Source organism: Ostrinia nubilalis, chromosome 26 (genome assembly GCF_963855985.1).
Source record: "Ostrinia nubilalis chromosome 26, ilOstNubi1.1, whole genome shotgun sequence".
NCBI lineage: Eukaryota > Metazoa > Arthropoda > Insecta > Lepidoptera > Crambidae > Ostrinia > Ostrinia nubilalis.
The window spans coordinates 8,571,755-8,594,621 of NC_087113.1; the positions used below are offsets into that span (position 1 = coordinate 8,571,755).

At 35.4% G+C, this 22,867-nt stretch overlaps 1 protein-coding gene across 2 annotated transcripts in view; it reads left to right on the top strand.

The window, feature by feature from the left end:
• Positions 1-1,412: 1,412 nt before the first annotated feature.
• Positions 1,413-22,867, top strand: part of LOC135084566 (lachesin-like) — a 215,225-nt gene continuing 193,770 nt past the window's right edge. For both annotated transcript variants that reach the window (XM_063979328.1, XM_063979330.1), the window contains exon 1: positions 1,413-1,500. The gene's annotated coding sequence lies outside the window, so the exon portion shown is untranslated. The remainder of the gene's footprint in view (positions 1,501-22,867) is intronic.

Consider the following 22,867-nt stretch of genomic DNA (forward strand, 5'->3'; position numbering starts at 1 on the left):
TTGCAGAAAAAAATGCAATGAGAAATCATTTTGAAAGTAACTTTCAAAAGAAATAGATGAAAATACTTAAATTGCATACATTACGCGCTATTGAGTACAAAAGTTGAAGATATTTGTGACATTATTGTTTAAAATACAACGTATGACACGAGAATAAGATTTAAAATCGAATGCAGATCGCGACGGAGCTTAAAGCTCTAGTGGAATGTTGCGTGTGTGTGCGTAAAGTGGGATCTTAAAAGTGTTGGGAGTTGTGCGATGTTTTCAATTGATATCGATATCGATAATTTAATCAACTACATATTAAGAAGGTGATGAATAGTCACTATTTTACAATTTTGAATTTGGTGTCGCCTCTTCAAATTAAGCTTAATTTCATTGGTAAATATTTTATACTTTACAGTGAGATTACAAATAATATTGTAGTTATGTATTTTTCAGGATTTGTGAGTAAAGAAAAGTTAATCATGACTAATCATGGTTATAATAACACGGTTAAATAAAACACATTTCATCATTTCAGCCATAGGACGTCCACTGCTGAACAAAGGCCTCCCCCAATGCTTTCCATGTTGATCGATTGGTAGCGGCCTGCGTCCAGCGCTTCCCTGCTTGGCTAATTCATCTTTCTTTTTCTATAATAATCTTGTTTTCAAATAGAATCCTCATAATTTTACTTAGTTCGAAAAACCGTATATTTATGTGCAATGTTAACCTACCTGATGTGGCGTGTAAATAGCCACACCAGGAATAAATTGCGGAAAAGAAAGATGATGCGGGGGTCGGCTGGTGACTCCAAACAACTCAAAAATACAGCTGCATAAAACGGAAACCACCAACCTGCGGATCACGAGACGGAGACCTGGGCTTCGAGGGTCGACTCGTCGATATTTCTTGCGGTTTACTTGCGGTTTTTTATTTCAATATATTCAGCGGACTTTTCACATTTGACAGACGTTCCAAGACAACGAGTTTTTTCTTCTCAATTTTTTTTTACTCCTGCGAAGGTGCTGGCCCCGAATCCGATAAACAGATTTGTGGGAAACCATCTCATGCAGCTAGATAATTTTGAGAGTTGGAGCCACCGAAGAAAAGGAAGATAAGGGACATAGGCCCAACCACTACCTAATTAAGAAATTACGCCACAATAACTTTTAAATGTCATAAAATTTTATCGGTGATATTTCCATAGGAACTATATTTTATACAAAACAAGAACTTTACTGTTTTCATCAAAGGTATACCTTGCTCTACCTAGGGTCTGCTTGTCTTTAACGCAAGCAACTTCATCGACATACAGAGCCTTTTCAATTTTATCGACAGCTTTCACCACTATTTCGGGAAACGCACACCACCACACCGCGTATTAGACGCTCTCCTGACAGCGAGATTACGTTGTGTGCGTGCACGTTTGAAAACCGAATCGGAAAATAACGCTCGAAGCCGCTTCCCTCAGTTCAGTTTGCGAACGCGTAGAGACAGCTGCGCGCCGATCGCTCGGTACGTTCTAAATTCGAAACTTACTTTTTTAAATGAAAATCCGAATGCGTTCCGTTTTTCAGCCAGTGTTTTTGTTTTGACGTAATTTTTTAGTGATTAAAAAGTAGAAAATTTTAATTCAAAAAGTTTTAGTGTTGTGGAGTGTTTTTTATATCTGTGCATTTTGTGGATGGTTATTTATATTTATGGCTCAAGTATCGTTTTATGCGTTTTGTGTCTGAGATATTTTATGTTCAGCGAAAATAACTTTGGAGTACCCATTTAGTTAGTGTCAGCGTTGGCTTGGGTGAATTTACCGCGCGAAAACGTGTGGATAATATTTGTAACTTGCAGTTACCGCTATGTTGTTAATTAAATGCGCGTGTCACCTTTTCGGTGGAAATTTACATAAATTCTTTCCGGCCAGACATAAAGTTACCAACTTTTTAGTCAAAACTTACCGAGAAAATAAAAATGCCGACAGTAACTATCTTAAAAACTAAAAATTAGTTTTGTACGAATTGTTAAAAATATGTGCATATTTTAACCTTGAATGTGTGAATGTACTTTTGACCCTGAAACGTAGAGACGACGTATTTTCTATTGTAATTCGAGAAAACATCCAATGACTAGGTGGATAGAGGTAGGAAAATTTTCAGAAAAATATGTAGGTAGTACATGTTATTACGCTTCATTTATTATTTTCCTAAATGTAGAGTCTTTTTTAAGATTCTCAATGTAAATGTAGTGGAATGTTTTTTTTTATTTCAATTGACTGTCCTTTCCATGCTCTCTCTCAGAGAAATCTGGAAGATATCGCTTCCTAGTGATAAAATCGCAAAATTGTGTCTCTCCAACGTATAAAAAATACCTATGTATCGCCTTAATTATTTATTCTGATAATATAAACCATTGAAACATTATTATAATCTCGAATTACTTAAATTAATAATAATAAGTATGATTCCGTAAAATGTGATTACACTGTAAAAAATCTTAATAGAGTCATAAAAGTCTAAACAAGCAAAAAATCTACAATTCGCATTATAACAATGTATTCTTTTATAATGTAATAATCTTGGTATTACTTTAACGAAGTATTATGATAATCTTTTGCATGATCATAATCATATTTGCAAATGAGTTACGTACAAACTTATCCGATATAATAGTTTGACCGTGACATTCAATGAAATTATAATCTTTATGTAATCCAATATAACAACCTATTAATTTGATACAAATAATAAGTCATGTACAAAATAAAAAGGAAAAATAAAAATACAAAAGTACTTGGTTAAAAAAATAAAAGTAGGTACCTAACTATGTAATTGTAATTTAAATGTGAATTACAAAAAATGTACTTATTTTTTTTATCTTTCTGAACTTTTTTTTTCAAGTCAAAGTATTTGTAAATTTGCAAAGAATAGGTACAATGGTTTAGGTGTTAAATTTAGGAATGTAAAAATGACGTCATGCATTTTTCCTGCAGGACAGAAGATGACATCAATAGTTGGATGATGATGATGACGTCAGATTAAAATTGTATTTATTAAAAGGAAAACATGTCAGACTCTACTAGGTAGTTTGTTCTAAAATACATAATTTAATAAAGTTACTATCATTGAGCTTATCTTGATAATATACCTACATTCTCGAATGTGAATTGACCTCTGTAAGTTGTCCAGTAAGACCGAAAAATTCAGGATTTCCTACTTCCCTCTTTCTTTTGAAGAATTCACGAACACTCATAAATAAAAAAAAATAGAGCTAGCTCTCTGTTTTCATCTCTTTCCCTTACCGATAAATCTTCTATGACCGCCTAAATGGTGCCGTATTTTGTATGTTTTTTCTTTTTCGTTTATTACATATCTATCTATTTATCTTTTGAGTTAATTTTGATATAAATTTCGGTTTTTGTTTTAATTATGAAACATAGTACTGTACCTAGACTATGTTGTTATTTTTAGAAGTGGAAGTACTTATGATAGTGTGTACACACTATCATAAAACAAGAAATTCATTCATCGGACCATTAACTTGCAGTCCACCTTCACAAGTGTGTGATAACACTATCTTATTAACACTTGTGATAATATTTTTCGTAAAGATTCTCTAGAATCCAATGTTACAGACTACACAGCTGTAGACATACTTACATAATACCTTATCTATGGAAAACAATTCGAAGAAATGCTTGTTTGATTGTCTTAAACATTTCTGGTGAGCAAACTTTCAAAACTACGCATTTTTTCCTTAAAAAATAGACTTCAAAATAATTTCACAAATTATAGTCCCTCGGGCTACGCTAAATAATTTTGAAAATGTGTTGTATTTTTGAAAATTTTTACGCAAGATGTGGCAATAAAATTGTCGCTGCTCTGAAAAAATAGAATTATACATTTTTGCTGCAACTTATTATCTTTCATCTAATGAAAACAAGATAATTATTAGCCCATTTAAAACACATTTTTAGTGTTTAGTTTTTCATTTAGGCGTCGTAGGTATGTTCTAATGAATGATTTTTAGTGTACCACGTTTTTACCAATAAAAAATCTTTATTTGCCACGAGTCAAGCAATAACATTTTTTAAATTGATTTTATCGTAGCATTTCACTAGCCCGGTGTTTTTTAACGGCAGAAAAATGAAAGATTTCAAAACATTTTACATGAAAAGTAAATATGCAAAGAATATGTAGGTTATCTTTCGTTATATCTTTTATCGATACTATCTATGTTATCGGACTGATACACTGAACTCGGCGAAGCAAAAATATCTTGGTAGGGAGGCACTATCTCTAACGTGCCTGTGTAATTCCCATAGTTAGTGTCGTGGTTTAGGCTGGGTTGCACCATCTTACTTTAACTTTGACAAACGTCAAAAATCTGTCAAACTCCATACAAAAACACCGGTTATCGTCATAGTCACCGTTAAAGTTAGGTGGTGTAACTTAGCCTTAGTATTTTTTAGACATTGTAGTCTTAACAGAGTCTTCATAGAGTCATGTCAAATATAGCCAGCGTCAAATAGTTCGTGACACTGGTGACACCAAAAGTTTGACACGTCTTTGTTACAATGAGGGCTATCGTTTTTATACTTAACAGTTGGCACCCCTGGCGATTGACAGGATAAGGTCCTGTACAGTGGCGCCATCTTGATGAGTGCAAATAAGATAAGTCTTCCTACCACTTTAGCGCTCACAAGTTGGCGCCACTGTCTTCGCTACTAGCAAGTGACAAGACCTTACTCTACAGTGGCGCTAACTGGTGAGCGCTAAAACGATAAGCCCTCATTGGAATAAGGTTGTGTTGTCAACTTTTTGGTCACTTTGGAGGTTACGAACTAATTGACGCTGACTGTACCTTCTTTCAGTAGTTTTCAACTGAAAAACGTCCACTGCTGACAAAACAAATAACAAAATTCTAAAATCTAGTTAAAAAGTATCACAGCGATGTAAAAATGACAGTTCTAGTTTTCTTTCAGTTATGATGTAGATTACTGATACATAACTCGTAGATAGAGCTCGTATTTTTTCAGTCAGAAGGCAGTTTAGGAATTAAAATGTACCTCAATTTCTTCACGTTAGCTTAATTAGATAGATTTTGTAGTCGTTTGCAGTCGTTCGACGCGAAAAAAAGTCAAAAGTTGTTTGTTGTCTATTGTATAATTTCGGAAGTCGGGCAGGTAGGAGACCTTGGCATCACATTACCACAGACAATTTTTTACATACCTACATCATTCTTTCACCCCGTTCTTTGTCATTATAATCAAGCTATTTAGCAGATGAGTCGTACTTATTCATATCACCCTTTTATATTCACACCTTTTTAGTTCTCATGTTGCCATTTTTTGTCCCTTATTTGCAGAGTATTTAAGTAATGGGTCTCAGTGTTGCCAATGTAATATCCCACGGGGTTTTGATTCTGCTAAATGGATTATTTAGGGGAGGTAATAAGGTTTTTTAGAGGTGATGATCGATTGTGATTTGATTCAGAATGAATTGTTATTACTTGAAGATATTCATGAGCTTTTTTTTGGGTGATAAAATCTTCTTATTCGTTTCGCTCTTGGCAGAGCGTTGAGGCATTTTATAGATCGTTTCATCCACGAAGACGCGCCCCACCAATTTTTGGTCGAGGGAAGCGCGGGGTGCGGGGAGTTTGATCCGAGCAATCCGAGCGGCATTATTGTAGTGTGCGTGTGCACTCATGGATAATTTAGCGTGTCCCGATAACACTAAAACATTAGCGGAAGAATGGTGGGGCGCGTCTTCGTGGATGAAACGAACTATACTTGGGTACCACATGCTATTATAAATGCGATAGTAATATCCATTGCTATAAAAATAAATATAGTATAAAATGCGCATTATTGATACCATTATCGTGGTATGCATCCATGAACTTCCTAGGTACATCGCAATGCGGAAAGTTATTGTGGCTGACGTCGATAGATACTGTGGGTGTCAGCTGTGTCAGAGACAACCAGACGGACAGATTGTTTATCGGAGACACGTTTCATATTAGTATTATCAAGTGCAATGCTCGTGTACAAGTGACATAATGCGAACTTTACAACTTGGCTTGAAAAAGCCTATGTTAGAGCAATGCCAATGCTTGAAAAAGTCATAAAATATTATTATTTATATGGGGCTGTATATTATTTCTAAAGATTCTACTAGAAGAGATGATAATGTAAATGAAATTGAATCACACTAATATTCTAAAGGCGAAAGTTTGTGAGTGTGTTTGTTACTTCACGTCTAAACGGCTGTAAATATAAAATTAGGTATGAAGTAAGCTGACACCCTGGACTAACACATTAGGGTACGTTTTACCGCAGGTAACACCGCGGGGCACAGCTAGTTTTATAATATTTCTCGAACTTGATCCTTCAGAAAATATAAATATTTGTTCATTTTAGAATTGCAGAATACTAAATTATTACTCTAATGGATACAAGCTATTGTATTCAGTCATTGACTCGCTATTTCGTCATAGGTAAACCAAAAAGCCAAAAAATACTAGGTAATAATCTAAACTAAGAATTACTACACAAATCATTTGATAGAGTCTTACACCCGTATTCACAAACGATGCTTGCTTAAGTAAAGCAGCATATCGAACGCACAGAGTTGAATAGAGCTCTGTGATTGTCGTGTGTCACCCTGTGCGTCCACGCGCACTTCTTCTTCTTTTCGTGTCGACAACAAACCTACACAGTGTCAGCCCAAAACTCCGCCACAAGAGTGGCGTTGTCAGTAGCACTCATCAAATCCTCCTGAGTGCAGTTGCTTGGGCACTCAGGGCATGACATCAGGTGCCTCATCGACTGGGGAACAAAACCGCACCTGCACTCCATGTTCAAGCCATCCAAGAATCCCCACCTGGCCAGATTGTCCTTACTACGGCCAACCTGCGTCCGAAGTCTATTTAAAGACTTCCAGGTAAGCCAGGGGAGCTCATGTGGCTCATGTCACGCGCACTGTGAGACCTCATATTAATGTTTGTGAATACGGGCGTAAATCCACTCACAAAATATGAAAATAATGTCATTTAAAATATTTTTTTACCATGTAAAGGAACCATACTCTTAAAATTACCCATACCACATACGAACAATTAGTTCGCAATTTTCTCGAGTGAGAAATTTTAATCGACCGATTAAACTCGCAATTTATTCGAGAAAGGAAACAACAAAACAATCGAGAACCGGTCAAGCTCCCGCCAATTTGTCTCTGGCCGACAAGCGTTCCATTTTTGAATTCAAGAACTTTGTATGTATAGCCTGACCAGGAACATAAAAACCCTCGCCATGTTGCGGAAAACTAATGGTACTAATTTCTTTTAATGGCAACAGTAACTGAAAACTTCATTGACATGTCACCTTGCATGTCAGTCTATTGCTGTCAAAGTGTAAACAAACTTTATTTTAAATGTGCGCAATTGATTTTGTGAATTAAATTGCTAAAATCTTTTTATAGTCGTGAAAGAAAAGTGGTTCACAATGTGTTAAAGTATTTATCGAAGAGAAATACTAAGGGTTCGGACAATATTTCATTGAATAATGTTTCCGACAAAGGTTGTCAAATTGACTGACATGTTTATCGTATAGTACAGTCCACTATGAAAATTAGCTGTGGTTTGTTTCAAATACCTATTTTAATGTTTTTTGTCACTTTCTAAGTGTTGAATTTTATGGAATTGGGAAAGAAGTACCGAGTTTGAAGCGTTCATGAACAGACATTGCAGTTGAATATTCAAGTTCTGAATTTGATTATTGATGAATAATAAAATAAATAATACTATCTCGATTGATGGTTTCATTTAATTTATTTAAACCAGGTTACCTATAATAATATTTTTTCGTTAATTTATGAAAATATCAAATTAGCCCGTAATCCTGAATCCTGATACATAAAGTTAGCCTATTAATTTAACACAGGTACGACTGTACTCAGTGTTGCACTATCAAATGCAATTGACGCGCCTCTATGCCAGGGTTTTTATGTTCCTGGTCAGGCTATAAATAAATGTAAATACCTACCTAGTTTGTTCTTTTTTTGGCTCGATTCTTTCTTTTTAAAAGGCAAAGGTATTACGCCAATTACAGCCAGTTACGTCAACTTTTTGGGAAGTCTGTTTTTTTTTATTGAATCAAGGCAAAGGAAACCAAAAAGAAGTCCTAGCCTAAAAAGTAGTCTTTATTCGGGGACACTTTTTGTCACATAATTATTCCGTCTTCGTCCGACTTCTGTAAAGGGGCACAGCGATCGGCTTGTTAAATTTTTGGCATTTTCGACGTGTACCGTTATTTATTACCGTTGCTTTAGGCATGTTTTTGTATGTTACATACTATGAATTTTTATTACGAAGGAATGCATGAATAAGCCTTCCAAATTGAATATTCATCCCACCTGTCCGAATCAGTTAATAAGTTTTCTAAGTGATCCGATCGGAAATCGAACCCAGTACTTACCATTCATTTACAATTCATTGGGACATAAGCCAGTAAACAGTGTGACTCATTCAGAAAATTGTCCATAAAAACATCCAATCATAATTACGGAATATTGACTCGTTCACTAAGTAGAGTTAACGTTGAATGAGCAAATGACGTTTCAGAACCGGTCCCGGTCTTTTATTGAGGCCAGTTCAATTTGATATCCCGTTCACTCCTATACAAAGTCGAGAAAAGGACAAAATAAATACTTAGGCCGAGTAGCACCATCTTAATTTAACTGTAACTATAACCATAACCGGTGTTTTTTGTATGGAGTTTGACAAAGTTTTGACGTTTGTTAAAAATAAATTAAGATGATGCAACCCAGCCTAAGAAATGATGTTAGGACTCACGGAAACTGTCAAGTCGCCTCAAATAAATAAAGAACCAATAACATCGGTATACGGTCCAAAATTAATTGATCCAAGTTGATTTAAAGTGCACAAAATTATTGTGTCACCTCAGTGCAATAAAAAATGCACTGTATATCTTACGGCATTCAGTCTTTTTTTGCTTGCACTCGCCTGTTCTTCTTTTTAAATGCATCAGCTTTTGAGGCCAGTGCCATTTATAGAGTCATCCCGTTCACTCCAATAAAAAGTTGACAAGCAAGAAAGGGACAAACAAATTGGAGGTATTATTGAATGATTGATCGGTGATTGATTAAAAGGGAACGAACGAGTTTTTGTGTCTACCCGCAATCTACTTTCTTGTAACAGTATGTTAACTGCTTTACAATTTATTTTCGATTACGGTATGCCAATACAGGAATGAGTCTGTCTGTTTGTTGAACGAAAAATGTGAGTAAAAACTGGGCAAGTGTGAGTCGCGATTGCATACAAAGGTTCCGTAGCGTCTTTCCGTTCTATACATGGCCAGAACGCACCCATAGGAAACTGCTCGTGTATATTTTGGAGTGTCTCTTTGTAAATCGGTCACTACAAACTATACACGAATTTTGCGTACTGATCGTGTATAGTTTGTATCGTGGATGGATTCCGTCTTCGCTTCAAACTATACTACACCACTTACAGTTGACTAGAGTGTGTTTAGTTGATTTGATTTAATAAAATATGGAATTAATATATTTAAAATTATTACATTTATTAGATATTATATCTTGCTTTGTCCTCGAGATTAGAAATAAGAACTACCTAATGTAGATCACGTACGGTGATGCCATTTTTAAATTCATTAATTATTACATAAAATATTATTATTTTACTGAATCTACATTGTTATTATTATAATAAATCTAGATTTATAACACTAATGTAAGTGGTTTCTGAAATTAAATTGATTAGGTAGATTTCAATTTTTTTTATTAGTGAGAGTGAATGAAGAAAGTTAAACGTGCATTATTAACTAAAATTATCGACCGTTTGGTGTAGTGGTTCGAAACGGATAACTGTTCCGGAGGTAGCGGGTTCGATTCCCGCACAGTACAAACATTAATTTGTGTGCATGAACATATTTGTTTGTATTGGACTGGGTGTCTTCTATGTATAATAAGTATGTATTTACAAAAAAGTATTTATGTATGTTTATATCCGTTATCTAGTGCCCATAGCTTTGCTTAGTTTGGGACTAGAAGTGCAGTGTAAAATGTCCAGGGATATTTATTTTTATTTATAAGCTTTTATCTCAAGAACAAAAATCATTTTGACATACATAATTCTTAATTTAAGAGTTATTCAGCCCCAAAACAAATATCTTTTCTATGGCAGAATATGAAACACCAAAAAACTCTTTATCAAAACAATGGCACGTGTCGAAATTGATTCAATGTTTAAAGTAGACACGCAGTTATGAATTAATATTAATAGAAAGAGAGGTAAATAAGTCAAAATGACGAGCATGCAACTAAGTACTCGCGTATACATTGTAAATGTAAAGTAGGTTAGGTTTTCTTTATCCATTCTCTTTGTTTTAATTACTAACACTAGCTTATAAGTACATCTGTAACTACTAACCCACTATGGAAAATATTTTTTCTGAAATAAAAATTTATTATTATTATTATTGTAATCGCGAACTTATTACAATACATACATGATTAGTCCGTATGCGTACTGACGATGTATATTTTGGAGTAAGATAATTGACCTCAGTCACTACAAACTATACGCGAGCAGTACGCAGCGTATGCGTACTAGTCGTGTATAGTTTGGAGGAGCTTAGTAAAAAAAGTCACATCCAAACTATACTCGATTAGTTTCACACCCTTGCGTTCTGGCTATGTATAGAATGGAAAGACGCGGTTCCGTACTATCGAACGAGATGGAACGCCATGTTACTTTTTCCACCGTGCCCACCCCAGAATGGATAAAAAGTCCCCACCCCAGAAAAATAACTAGATACGTCAAATGCCTTTTATCTAAAAGAACTCAAGTTAGATGCGCATCTATCTGGAATGCGACTCTCCCTCGCACTCACCCGCACATCTGAGCGTCAATGTGACGTCACGGCCGCCAGTTGCGCAGTTACCTCGACCGGGTTGTAGTTTCAAACATCATCATCATCATCATCATCATTTCAGCCATAGGACGTCCACTGCTGAACATAGGCCTCATGGTTTCAAACATGATCTTGAAAAATTCTACCTCACACTTGTTACTTTCTTTAAATAGAAAATGCATTAAACTGCACACTCACTAACAATCAAAACAGCAAATGAATCTGACGGCAGTAACAGCGAATTGATCGACAAAGCGAAGGTAAATCGATAAGCTATCTCGATTCGCGAGTGTTCGCCCACGCTTCGATAGGATAGGAAGATTGTTTGTAGAGCAAATATTGTCGTAGTGGAGCTTTAGGAGTTTAGGGATTTAAGGGATTAATTTCTGTATGAAGGTTGTTTTTGAAGGTTCTGGTTATAAAGTTTGGGTCCGAACGAATTCTTCTTCATCATCATTATTTTCAGTCTATGACAGTCAACTGCTAGGCATGACATCTACCAAGGGTTAATGATTTTGGTGTTCCTTCGAGGAGATTTACGTCTAGCCCAGCAGTAAGCTGCTATTGCCTGAAAAAAATAATGCCTAATTTAAAGGCTCTACATACATCTATTTCCTCTTCATTACAAGTACAAAGACCTTTTTTTTTATGTGACAAGAGGCAAACGAGCAGTCGGATCACTTGATGGTAAGTGATTATAAAGAAAGAAAGAAAGAAAGATACATTTATTACAATGGACATCACACAAATACAGGCAATTACATAGACATGACAGTGGCACATAATAATGGAAGAAGAAAAAATAAAAATAAGAGTAAACTGAGCAGTGCCACCCATCCACCAACAAGATGCCCACTGCAACGGGACCCCACTCAGCATATGCCGTGGCCCACGGTGACGAAGGCCACGGCGCTGGTTTTCAGTGTGCCCCATGCCGAGTGAGGGTCACGGACCATTGGTAAAATAAATAAAATACAAAGCTGCATAAAATTGTCTAGATAAACATACATAAATAGTAATATTAGTGCACAGATAAATACAAAAGGCGGGAAATCGGTATGGATGATAAGACTACGTTTATTAAGAATACTAATGAAAAGAATACTAATAAAAAGATAAAACTGTTTGATTACCGTCGCCCATAGACACCCGCAGTCCCAGGAGGCGTTACAGACCTTCCTTCCCCAAGGATTTCCACAACAACCGGTCCTGCGCTGTCCGCATCCAGATGCTTCCCGCAAACTTTATCAATTCATCGGTCCATCGCGTTAGAAGGCCTTCGAGAGATCTCTGAGTAAAATTTTGTTGAATCTGATATAACGTAATTTCTCAATGACCGCCTACTAAAAGTTCGTCTAATATCATTCACAAATGCCCATTGACGTCTCGTTCTGGAAATAGTACAAGAACAAGATAAGATAAGTCGGTGTGGTCTGCCAAGTTAGTACTACGAACCTTTGAACAGCCGGCGTTTCGTAAGCAGAGCTTAATTTTAGAAATACTAAATTGTAGTCGTTGTAAATAGAGCTATTAAAATACTTAATTGAAGCACAGTATTGAAGACTATTTGTAATTTCATACTCTCTATAGAGCTGATATGTCTGGAGGGTATAGGGACACATCTAAGACCGACTTTGTTTCTCTAATTTGTTTTTTTTTGTAGCCTACAATGAAGTATGTAGGTACTTATTCCTATTTTGTTGTTGGTGGCACTCCCATTTTCTACAAGTAGCTAATCATTTCGTTTGACAACCCAAAACAGACTGTTTTGGCACCACGAGAAGGACCGACCAAAAATGAAATAAGAAAAGACGCAAAAGAAAGAAAGAACAGGACCTTTCGTTTGTCCTATTTTGTCCAAGATTGTGTAATAACCGTATCATCTTTCTGAATTATGTCATACCAAAACGACTTCTACCCACATTTTTATCTAAACTGCAATTTCTGCTGCACACGTCTAGCTCCGATAAACTCTCCCATAAATCTACTGCGAGAGCTATCACCGAGCTGGCCCAGTGACCTCGGCCCTTCATATTTCATAATAATGAAGCTACTTGCTTATAAATTGAAAGATAACGAATTGGTTCACGATGCATCGTGGTCTTCTGCGAGCTTTGGAACGGTTCCGTTGGAGTCATATTTCTCGATGTATGAATGTTAAAAATTTATGCCTACCTGCTCGATGGACTGACGACCTTAAAAATAGCGGCTAGATGAGAAAATCCCTACGTAAAGTAATACGTCCAGCAGTTCAGTTTGTTTGGGGCATTTTGTAACTGATAAGAAAGATGCTTCCGTACCATATGCCATGATAAGTCATGAAACTTCTGATGTTACTGCCTTTGTTAATGATTCTAAGAAGACAGCCTTTACGTCCTTAAAACTATTAAGGATTGTCATAGTTAACCAATAGTATTTTGGTAGTAGTAACTATCTATAATATGTATGTATTAAAAAAAAGTATTTAAGTATGTTTATATCCGTTGTCTAGTACCTACCCAAGCTTTGCTTAGTTTGGAACTAGAGGCGCAGTGTAAAATGTCCAAGGATATTTATTGTCTATTGTATATGATTTTCTCTGGATACTGCTTTTTATGCAAAACAAAGCAGGTATTTGACAGCAATCACCCATGATGTTATGTGAGATGCAGTCTAGGATGGTACACTGTCGCCTTGAAGATGCCTAGATTATAGTGTTCGAGAAGCTTAATAAGTTTGTTTATCTGCGAAAACATTGTGCACCAAACATCCTTGGGCCGAACTTGTGAATTGGCTGAGCACATATAGGTCAGTAGAATTCCGTGGACAAACACCGAGAGCAAACTGACAAATAACAGACCCAATGTCACGAGGCTTGTGATGTCACAGACGAGGCGGTAACAGCCAAGCCATTTGAATGACATTATTTGAGAAATGGCGCTAAAAAGTGTGTAGAAGAGTTTTTGAGATAGCGTTGGATTTGGCTCAATTGGCTCAATTATAATTTGCCTTTAGAATCAAGGATTTTTAGGCTATTAAAATAGTAATAGAGACCTGTAATCATTATCCAGGCAATTAAGACCCCCTGCAGGAACACGAGTTCTTCCATTTTGACAGTTGCAAATAAAGGATTTGTACATTGGGAAAATAAAGGTTTTACACACTGTGGAAATCCAGTACCTACCAACCTTCAGACTAAGAGAGTCTTTCTAATTAACCACAGAATCTTGAATGCTGGAATGTTTTGTCCAATCCAAAAACCTCCTTTTTCCACATTTGAATGGGGTATTTTTTCTATCTTAGCTATCCTCCAGAGCCAACAGAGCACTAAAGACATTATGTATTGTTGTTATGGGGTTTAATTAATAAAGCGCCATGATTATTTATTTCAACTTGCTTGTTTATTGCAATCTTACACATGCAAAATATAAATTACAACGGAGCACATCAAAACAAAACTTTTCAGTCGGCCATTTTTCCACAGAGAGTGACCATAGACTTTGAGCTAGCTTTTTAAACTCTAAACCATAAATAAATGTTTAGTGTTGTCATTACTCAACACTCTTCCTCAACATAAACATTTATTTACATATTCATACAGTCCCAAACCTTCAATTAAACTATAGAATACATTTTTACTTAAAGGCTTAGTTAAGATATCAGCTAACTGATTTTTAGAATTAACATAAACAATATTTATCAAATTTTCTTCAACCTTTTGTTTAACAAAATTAAATTTTACATCAATATGCTTTAATCGCTTTATATCACAACCTTTCAACGATTTAATTGTACTCTGGTTGTCTTCAAAAATAGTTACAGTTGGAACATCTATATTTAGGTCATTTAGTAATTTAATCATGAAACAAGCTTCCATTACAGATTCACACAAACTAACATACTCAGCTTCAGTTGTACTAAGTGCAACACTACTTTGCTTTTTAGATTTCCATACAACAGTATTGTTATAAACTTTAAATAAATATCCAGATGTTGACTTTCGATCATTATCTCTAGCAAAATCAGCATCTGCATATCCAACAAGTGGTTCACTTAAGTCATTTTTAGTATAAAGTAATACAAAGTTAATTGTCTTTTTAACATATCTCAATAATCTCTTTAAAGCACGCCAAAGTTCGGCATTAGGTTTTGATTGAAATCTACTTAAATAATAGACAGATGTAGCTAAATCTGGTCTTGATCCTACAGTTGCATACATGAGAGAACCTATGAGAGATCTACATTGTTTTTCATAAGACAAGTCAATTTCCAAGTTTTCATCAAATTTAAAGTTATGATCCATAGGTGTGTTACAGCCTTTAGAATCTGACATATTAAACAGTTTTAAAATTCTTTTAAGATACTTTGACTGATCAATAAAAATTCCTTCAGAACTCTTTCTTATAGAAATACCCAAGTAAGTTAAATTATTATCCCCTAAATCTTTCATTTTAAATTGAGCTTTCAAAAAGTCTTTTACTGAATTGATATCTTTAATATTTTGTCCAAGAATTAATAGATCGTCTACGTATAAAAGTAAGTATGTTTCCCCTTTAATATATAAACAATAGTCATTATCCGAGCGTTTAAAACCATAAGAAGTAATAGTCTCATTGAATTTTTCATACCAATATTTAGGTGATTTCTTCAGTCCATATAACGATCTCTTGAGTTTGAGTACACAATTTTCTTTAACATTCATTCCTTTTGGTGGTTTTAGGTATACATCTTCGTCAATCCTCCCATACAAAAAGGCTCCTTTCACGTCCATTTTGTGTATAGTATAATCCCTCTTAGCAGCTACTGATAACAATGTCCTTAACGTTTGTAGTTTCAATACCGGTGAATAGATGTCTTCAAATTTCTCTTCCTGTTGGAAACCTCTAATGACTAATCTAGCTTTACATAATTTACCTCTTTCTGTCTCTTTCTTTGTAAATACCCATTTTCCATCTAATATCTTCTTATCTTTCGGTTCTGGTACGATTTCAAATGTCTCCGTTTCTTCTAAAACTTTAAGTTCCTCTTTTACAGCTTTTAACCAATCATTTTTGTCCTCTCTCTCTTCAATGTCCTCATATCTTACCGGTGTATCTTCATGTTGACTGCTTAATAATGCAAATAGAGCTTCATCACTTTCTTCGTCAAAATCCGCAACATAGTCCTTCTGCCATAATGGTTTCTGTCTTTTCCTTTTTTGTCTTTCTTGTTCTTCCTTTTCCAGTTCTTCACTTTCTTGCTCATTTTCATTGTTTTCAGAAGTTTGGTTCTTTTCTTCTTCATTCTCTATACTAGTTTCTCCTCCTGTTCTGTCTGGTTTCTGTTCTTCATTTTCACACTCTGTATAGTCAGGGATAAAAATTGTCTTTTCCGGTTTCTTTAGGTTTTCATCAAATATCACATTTCTTGCCGTCACTGCCATGTTATTTTCTTCATCAAATAATTTGTATCCTCCTACATTATATCCAATCATTATCATTTTCTTGCCTTTGTCATCCAATTTCTTCCTCAATTCTTTAGGAACGTGATTGTAAGCAATGGATCCAAATACTCTCAAATTCGAAACATCAGGTTTTCTTCCTTCCCATAATTCACTAGGTGTAGTATCTCTTCCTGCAACTGGACTCCTGTTTGTAACGTACGTAGAATATAATACTGCTTCTCCCCAAAATTCTTTTTTCATTCCTGCATCTATCAATATTGTTCTCGCTTTATCCATGAGGGTTCTGTTCATTCTCTCCGCCACACCATTCATCTCCGGATTATAAGGTACTGTATGCTGCATGACTATTCCATTTCTGTTACAAAAATCCCTAAACTCATTAGACAAGTATTCGCGCCCATTATCCATTCTCAATTTTAAAATGTTACTATTAAAATGTTTAGTTACCATGTTATAATAATATAAAAACTTTTTGAAAACTTCAGATTTATGTTTTATCAAAAATACCATAGTGAAATGTGTAAAGTCATCAATAAAAGTGACAAAATAATTTTTGTCATCCCAAGTGGTTGGTGAAATTGGACCACATACATCAGTATGAACTAACTCTAAAGGTTTCTTGGCTCTATAGCCTTTATGATTGAATGGCTGTCTAGTACTTTTACCCAATAAACAAGATTCACATAAATCACTCTGTGTCGTTTTATTTTTTAAGTCCGATAAACCTTTTACCATGCAATTTTTCGCCAATAAATTTAAATTACTTGAACCCAAATGACCAAAACGTCGGTGCCACAATTCATAAAGATTTACATCAGGTTTATTAATTAAATAACAAGATTTTACTGAAGTTACTAAAACATTCACTGTGTACAAAGTTCCAGAATTATTACCAATCATTAGTATGTAATCTTTTTCAAAAACTCTTACTTTACCTTGAGAAAAACTGACAGTCAAACCAGCATTTTCCATTTTTGATACAGACAATAAATTTTTTCTTAAGTCAGGGACATAGTAAACATTTTTAATTATGCATTTATATTGCCTGTTGCCTACCTTACTAATTACCTCTATGTTGCCAATTCCTATTGCTTGTAAATTAATACCATTTTTGGCAGCAGCAATGAGACGTGGTTTTGTTAATTGTATATAGTCCACAAAATGTTCTCTTGTGTTAACTAAATGATCTGAACACCCTGAGTCCACACAAAATTGTAGTTCGCAATACTTTTCTGCACACTTATATTTTTGCACACTTTCTTCACACTGATTATTTTCACTCACAAATGCACTAGGATTATTTTCCGTATAATTACTCTCCTCTCTCCGTTCTTGACTCTGGTAGTTTCTCCCTCGGCCATGGCTCCATCCTTGTCCTCGTCCTGTATTGTTGTATCCTTGTCCTCGTCCTGTATTGTATCCTTGTCCAGTATAGTATCCTCGTCCTGTATTGTAGAATCCTCTTCCTGAATTGTTATTTCCTCCTCTATATGTTTGTCCCGATCCAGTAGTATAATTTCGCCCTGTAGAATAATTGTTTCCTTGTCCTCGACCTCTGCACTGGTATTTCTTATGGCCTGGCTTCCCACAGTTGTAACAATTGAAGGCACTCGAGCTCGTCTCTTTGTTGTTTTCATTAAACTTTTTCTTCTTTTCTTCCTCTGCGAGAAGTCTTTCCATGACTGTGCTCAGTTTCAGGTCTCCCATTGTCTCTAATGCGGTGACTACGCCCTCGTAGCTTTTTGGCATAGATAAAAGTATGTAGTTAATTTTTTCCTCGTCTGACAAAACTGATTCTGCCTCCTCCAACTGAGTGCAGATTTCTTGAATTTTGGTAAAATGTTCTTTCAGTGGTTTGCTCTCTAGATACTTTATTTCGTTCAGCTGTCTTCTCAAAAACAATTTTCCTCTTGTACTTTTTTCTTTGAAGTTTTCCTCTAAGTTTTTGTACATTTTAAATGCACTTTCTTGGCGTACATATTGAAGATGACTATCAGCCACTGCGCTAATTATTAGAGCCTGTGCCCTTGCTTCGAGGCTCTTATTTTCGGCTTTCTTGGAGAAATTTTCGTCAATCACAGCGCCCAGGCAATTTGCCTCATTTAGCATACTTTTCATTCTAAAAGCCCAATTCGAAAATCCTTCCCCATTGAATTGTGCAATGTTATATCTGTTGTCTTTCGAACACGACATGATGACGATGATATTCGTAGATGTAATTTTCGGTACCATAAACCTTTCCAACAATGTCCTCCACTCGTGGATGCGATTGAACTTAATTTCTTGTGACAAATTCTTCTGGGCCCATAACTATTGTTGTTATGGGGTTTAATTAATAAAGCGCCATGATTATTTATTTCAACTTGCTTGTTTATTGCAATCTTACACATGCAAAATATAAATTACAACGGAGCACATCAAAACAAAACTTTTCAGTCGGCCATTTTTCCACAGAGAGTGACCATAGACTTTGAGCTAGCTTTTTAAACTCTAAACCATAAATAAATGTTTAGTGTTGTCATTACTCAACATTATGTATCACCTATTGTAGTATGTAGGTGTGTCGAACTGTCATCTGTGCCCAAGTGTGCCAAATCGTCGGATCAGTGATTTGGCATGGATCCGCTCTTTAGCACTTCGGAACCACTGCAATAATTTAAGTTATTTTGAAAACATCTCTAAGCATTTTGTATCGAATTCGGAGTTTTTTTCTGGGAGTATAAATCGGCATTCATTGTCGTTCGCATAATGATCGGACTTACAGATTTTAAATACAGGAATATTCCCATCTCTCTTTCGTACCGCTGCAACTCCTGTGTAGCCAGGATCTACAGCTTGACCGCCAATAAAAACCCAACCAGTGAAGGTCAAGTTTGTCCCGCCTCTCAAGCGATCTTCGGCGGGAGCCCACGTACGTCACGAAGCTCTAAAGTGATCTGCGGCGGCTCCCGCCGCAAATCACTTGTCCAAGTTCGGGACCCTGTCATTTAAAAATTATAGTTCTGTTTCTTTCGCACGAAAGTAATAATGCTTAAGTATGAATGTGATAGCTATATTTTCTGGGTACTATGGTTGCTTTTCAACGAAATTTTTCTTAGTCTGTGTTTGAAGATGACGCGCTCCGCGGCGCCCGTCTGGGTAGTGATAAAGATGGATGTTTTTTATCGTTTAGATGCTTTGGAAGTGTGTTTTTCTTTATAAAAAACGTGTATAATGTGATTAACTTTGGAAATAAGCGTTAATATATAACATTGCTTTTAATTTTGAAGGTGAATCAAGTGCAATCACAAAAAGTGACAAAAATGACGAATCGTTTTTTTTCAAGTAAGTTTTGTACCTAAAATATATATTTGTTAGCCTTAAAAGTTACACCACAAGACGGGTAATTTTATCCAGATTCCAAAAATGTGACTCGATAGTATGTAACGGTAATAATGATAAGCTATTTTAGGGAAAATGCGAATAGGTATTTTTTTTTTTATTCCCGCGGGAAGGGGGGGGCACTTCACGCAGTAGCGCCTTCCCTCCGCAGATCGCGTGAGGGGGTAGCCAGGATCGACAGCTTGACCGCCAATAAAAACCCAACCAGTGAAGGTCAAGTTTGTCCCGGGGAAAAGTTAAACTGTCATTGGACCCGCAATGAAAATAATCAGAAGAACATAATTAGGAGTTCTTTCGAAGTTTTAGGTAGTAACTTAGCAGCTGGATACGTAGTTTTATCGTAAATTTTTGAATCATCGTTATTACTTCAAGTAATTAGAGGTTTAAACGAAATAGGAGCTTAGACTTGTGACGTCGCAAGTAGTTTTTTTTGTTGCAATTTTTTTCCAGTGTAGTAAATATATTGTAGGTACTGTTTATTTGTTGTACAAAAACGAGGTTTAGATGAAGTCAATCAAAAGTAATTGGGTCAAAGGCTATGAAAACATGTTGTAATGTTTTATTATAATGATAATCTCGTTATAATAACAATGATTGCATCTTTATTAGCGCAACTAAAGAAGACTCAGAAGGACTATGCCAGTTTTATTGATTCGTAGTTAAAATAACCAATTTGAATTTTGTTGTTAATTAATGACAATTTTGTCTTTAATGACAAGTTTGTCTTTAATGACAAGTTTGTCTTTATTAATGACAAGTTTGTCTTTAATATCAGCAAAATGCGTTTTTTTACAATTTATTTTTTATAGCTTGAATTTGAATTGTACTAAAGTAAAATGTTTGTCTATTAGTTTGTATTTAGTTGATATAAAATAATGTATAACCACTCTAAGATTCTAGAGTAGATTTTGGTGTTTAATTTTAAAAATATTGAAGATGGGCACAGTGGCCGAAAGAAAAAATTTTCAAAAATTCAATCCGGCGGCTTGGCCCCTGGATAAAGCTAAAAGTGGGGCAAGTCGCTGAAAGACTTGTTATTTTAACTACGGATCAAAAACTGGGCCTGTCGCGGTCCCAGTTTGTTGTCTGTAGGTAGTCTACTGCGTTCGTTTTCGCTTTACTATCGATATAATCGATGCAAGGCCGCGCATCGCCGAACCAATGAGTCGTATCAGGGCTGGTCCATGGATCGAGTCTTTTGTCTGATTTCTATTGTGTATTTTTCTCGTAATATTGAATGAAACAGAAAAATGTTTTGTTTCTAATGTTTTTATAAGAAATGCTATCATTTGTATGTCTTTGCCAATAAATAATGACTGGTAACTAGTGGTGACTGAGTTTGTTCCGGCGTTTCTTCTCAGCACTTGCTTATGTTTGTCTCGAAGCGCTGGTAGGGCCCTAAAGATTAGGAGACATTTTAGAGCCCCTTAAGGCTACCTTTATTATTATTTTTTAAGTATAAGTACCAAAATATTGGTCAAAACTGAAAAATATTGTTAATTTTCAAAATAAGAGTGCCGACTGCCGCAAGGGTGAATTAAATCAATTATTGGGTTGCTTTCGCTTTCATAATGGACAAGATAACTCTAAAATAGAACCGAAGTCTTATTAAGAGGTAAACACCGTTACGTTAAACCGCTAAAACGTAAAAGTGGGTAACCACGAAACTCCGAAATTAGAACAGTCATTTCCAGAGCGTTAACTTTAATCTTATGCTAAATTAACTGCATCAAGATTAAAGTGTTAATTAAACTTATAACATCCAGTTTGAACCGGTTTGAAGCAGTTAACAGTGGTTATACGAACGTTAAGGGCCATTATGAAAATCTTCGTATGTCGGTCCCTAATGCACCAGTGTTGCCGCGAAAGTTAGCTGTCTCGTTCTCACATGGTTATTTTGGGTAGGTGTGAAAGAGATAGCAGATAATCAAAGCTCTATTGATGTTAATGTGATAACGATCATAGGACGATAGTTTATTAAGAGAAATGGCAATTATAAGAGTGTTTATGTCTTGTTTTTATGTTTGACATCCGTGTAAGGGTCAAATATACCTACTACGAAATGAAAATCCTTAATTTATTTTTAGCTTGTAAATAAAATTCTAGGTCAATTAAGATATATTTGCCTTATAAGGATTTCTTGCTAATAAATAAGGTTTTTATAAATACACTCTTACATAAGATTTTGACTCTACATGGTCCGGTAAAGTTGTAATGGGACTAAAATACCTACGTTCAAAGTTAATTCGTTAACATAATGTGCCAATGTCACCCTTCCCGTGCCGCTCCCATACCTCAGACAATGACTGAGTTCAGATTAGACCTATAATTTAAACAGGCAATCACTAAATTTTATAACCCAAAGTAGACATTACTATAAGAGACACTTAATTTATTCATAACTACTTGCTTTACCATATAAATTCTAAATCAAATTAATATAATTGGTCATAAATTACTAGTGACATATTTTAGAGATCATAGTTACAGGTGACACAAGGTGTCATAGCGTTCTTCAACTCAGCACTGGCCCTTTTATTGTCCTGAAGCAGTGGTAGGGTTAATACTGGGACGTGTAAAAGTGCTTTTTAAAAGCCTACTTGCAAAACTGAAATGAGTTTTTATGAGTATAGCTTGAAGGGACACTTCATAAATAAACAGTTGGAATAAATTTTCTGGATTCGAAACCGGTTCTAAGTTGATCAAGTAAAGTATAAAAACTATGACAATAATGTATGGCATTTAAGCCTATCTGTCGGAGCAGATGTATCATTTCGTGGAAGTATTTACTAATAGCTCGATTGAGGAAGTTTGTACTTATGAGTTTAAAAATAGAGGATTTATTGGTTGTGGCGTTTCCTTCCGTGGCCTTTGATGTGCGCCTGGTCTGTGGAGAATGGTTGCTCTGTTAGTTTAATACAGGGTGTTAGTACAATTAAGTTGTCTACAAAAAAAAATATTCAAGGAAATCAAACTTGTGATATATCAGTCAATCCGCTTTGGAAGTCGAACCTTAACTTCGAATCTCCTATGTTCTTCTGATTAATTTTGTTTGTTAGTCCAGTGACAGTTCAACTTTCCCCCGGGACACACTTGACCTTCACTGGTTGGGTTTTCATTGGCGG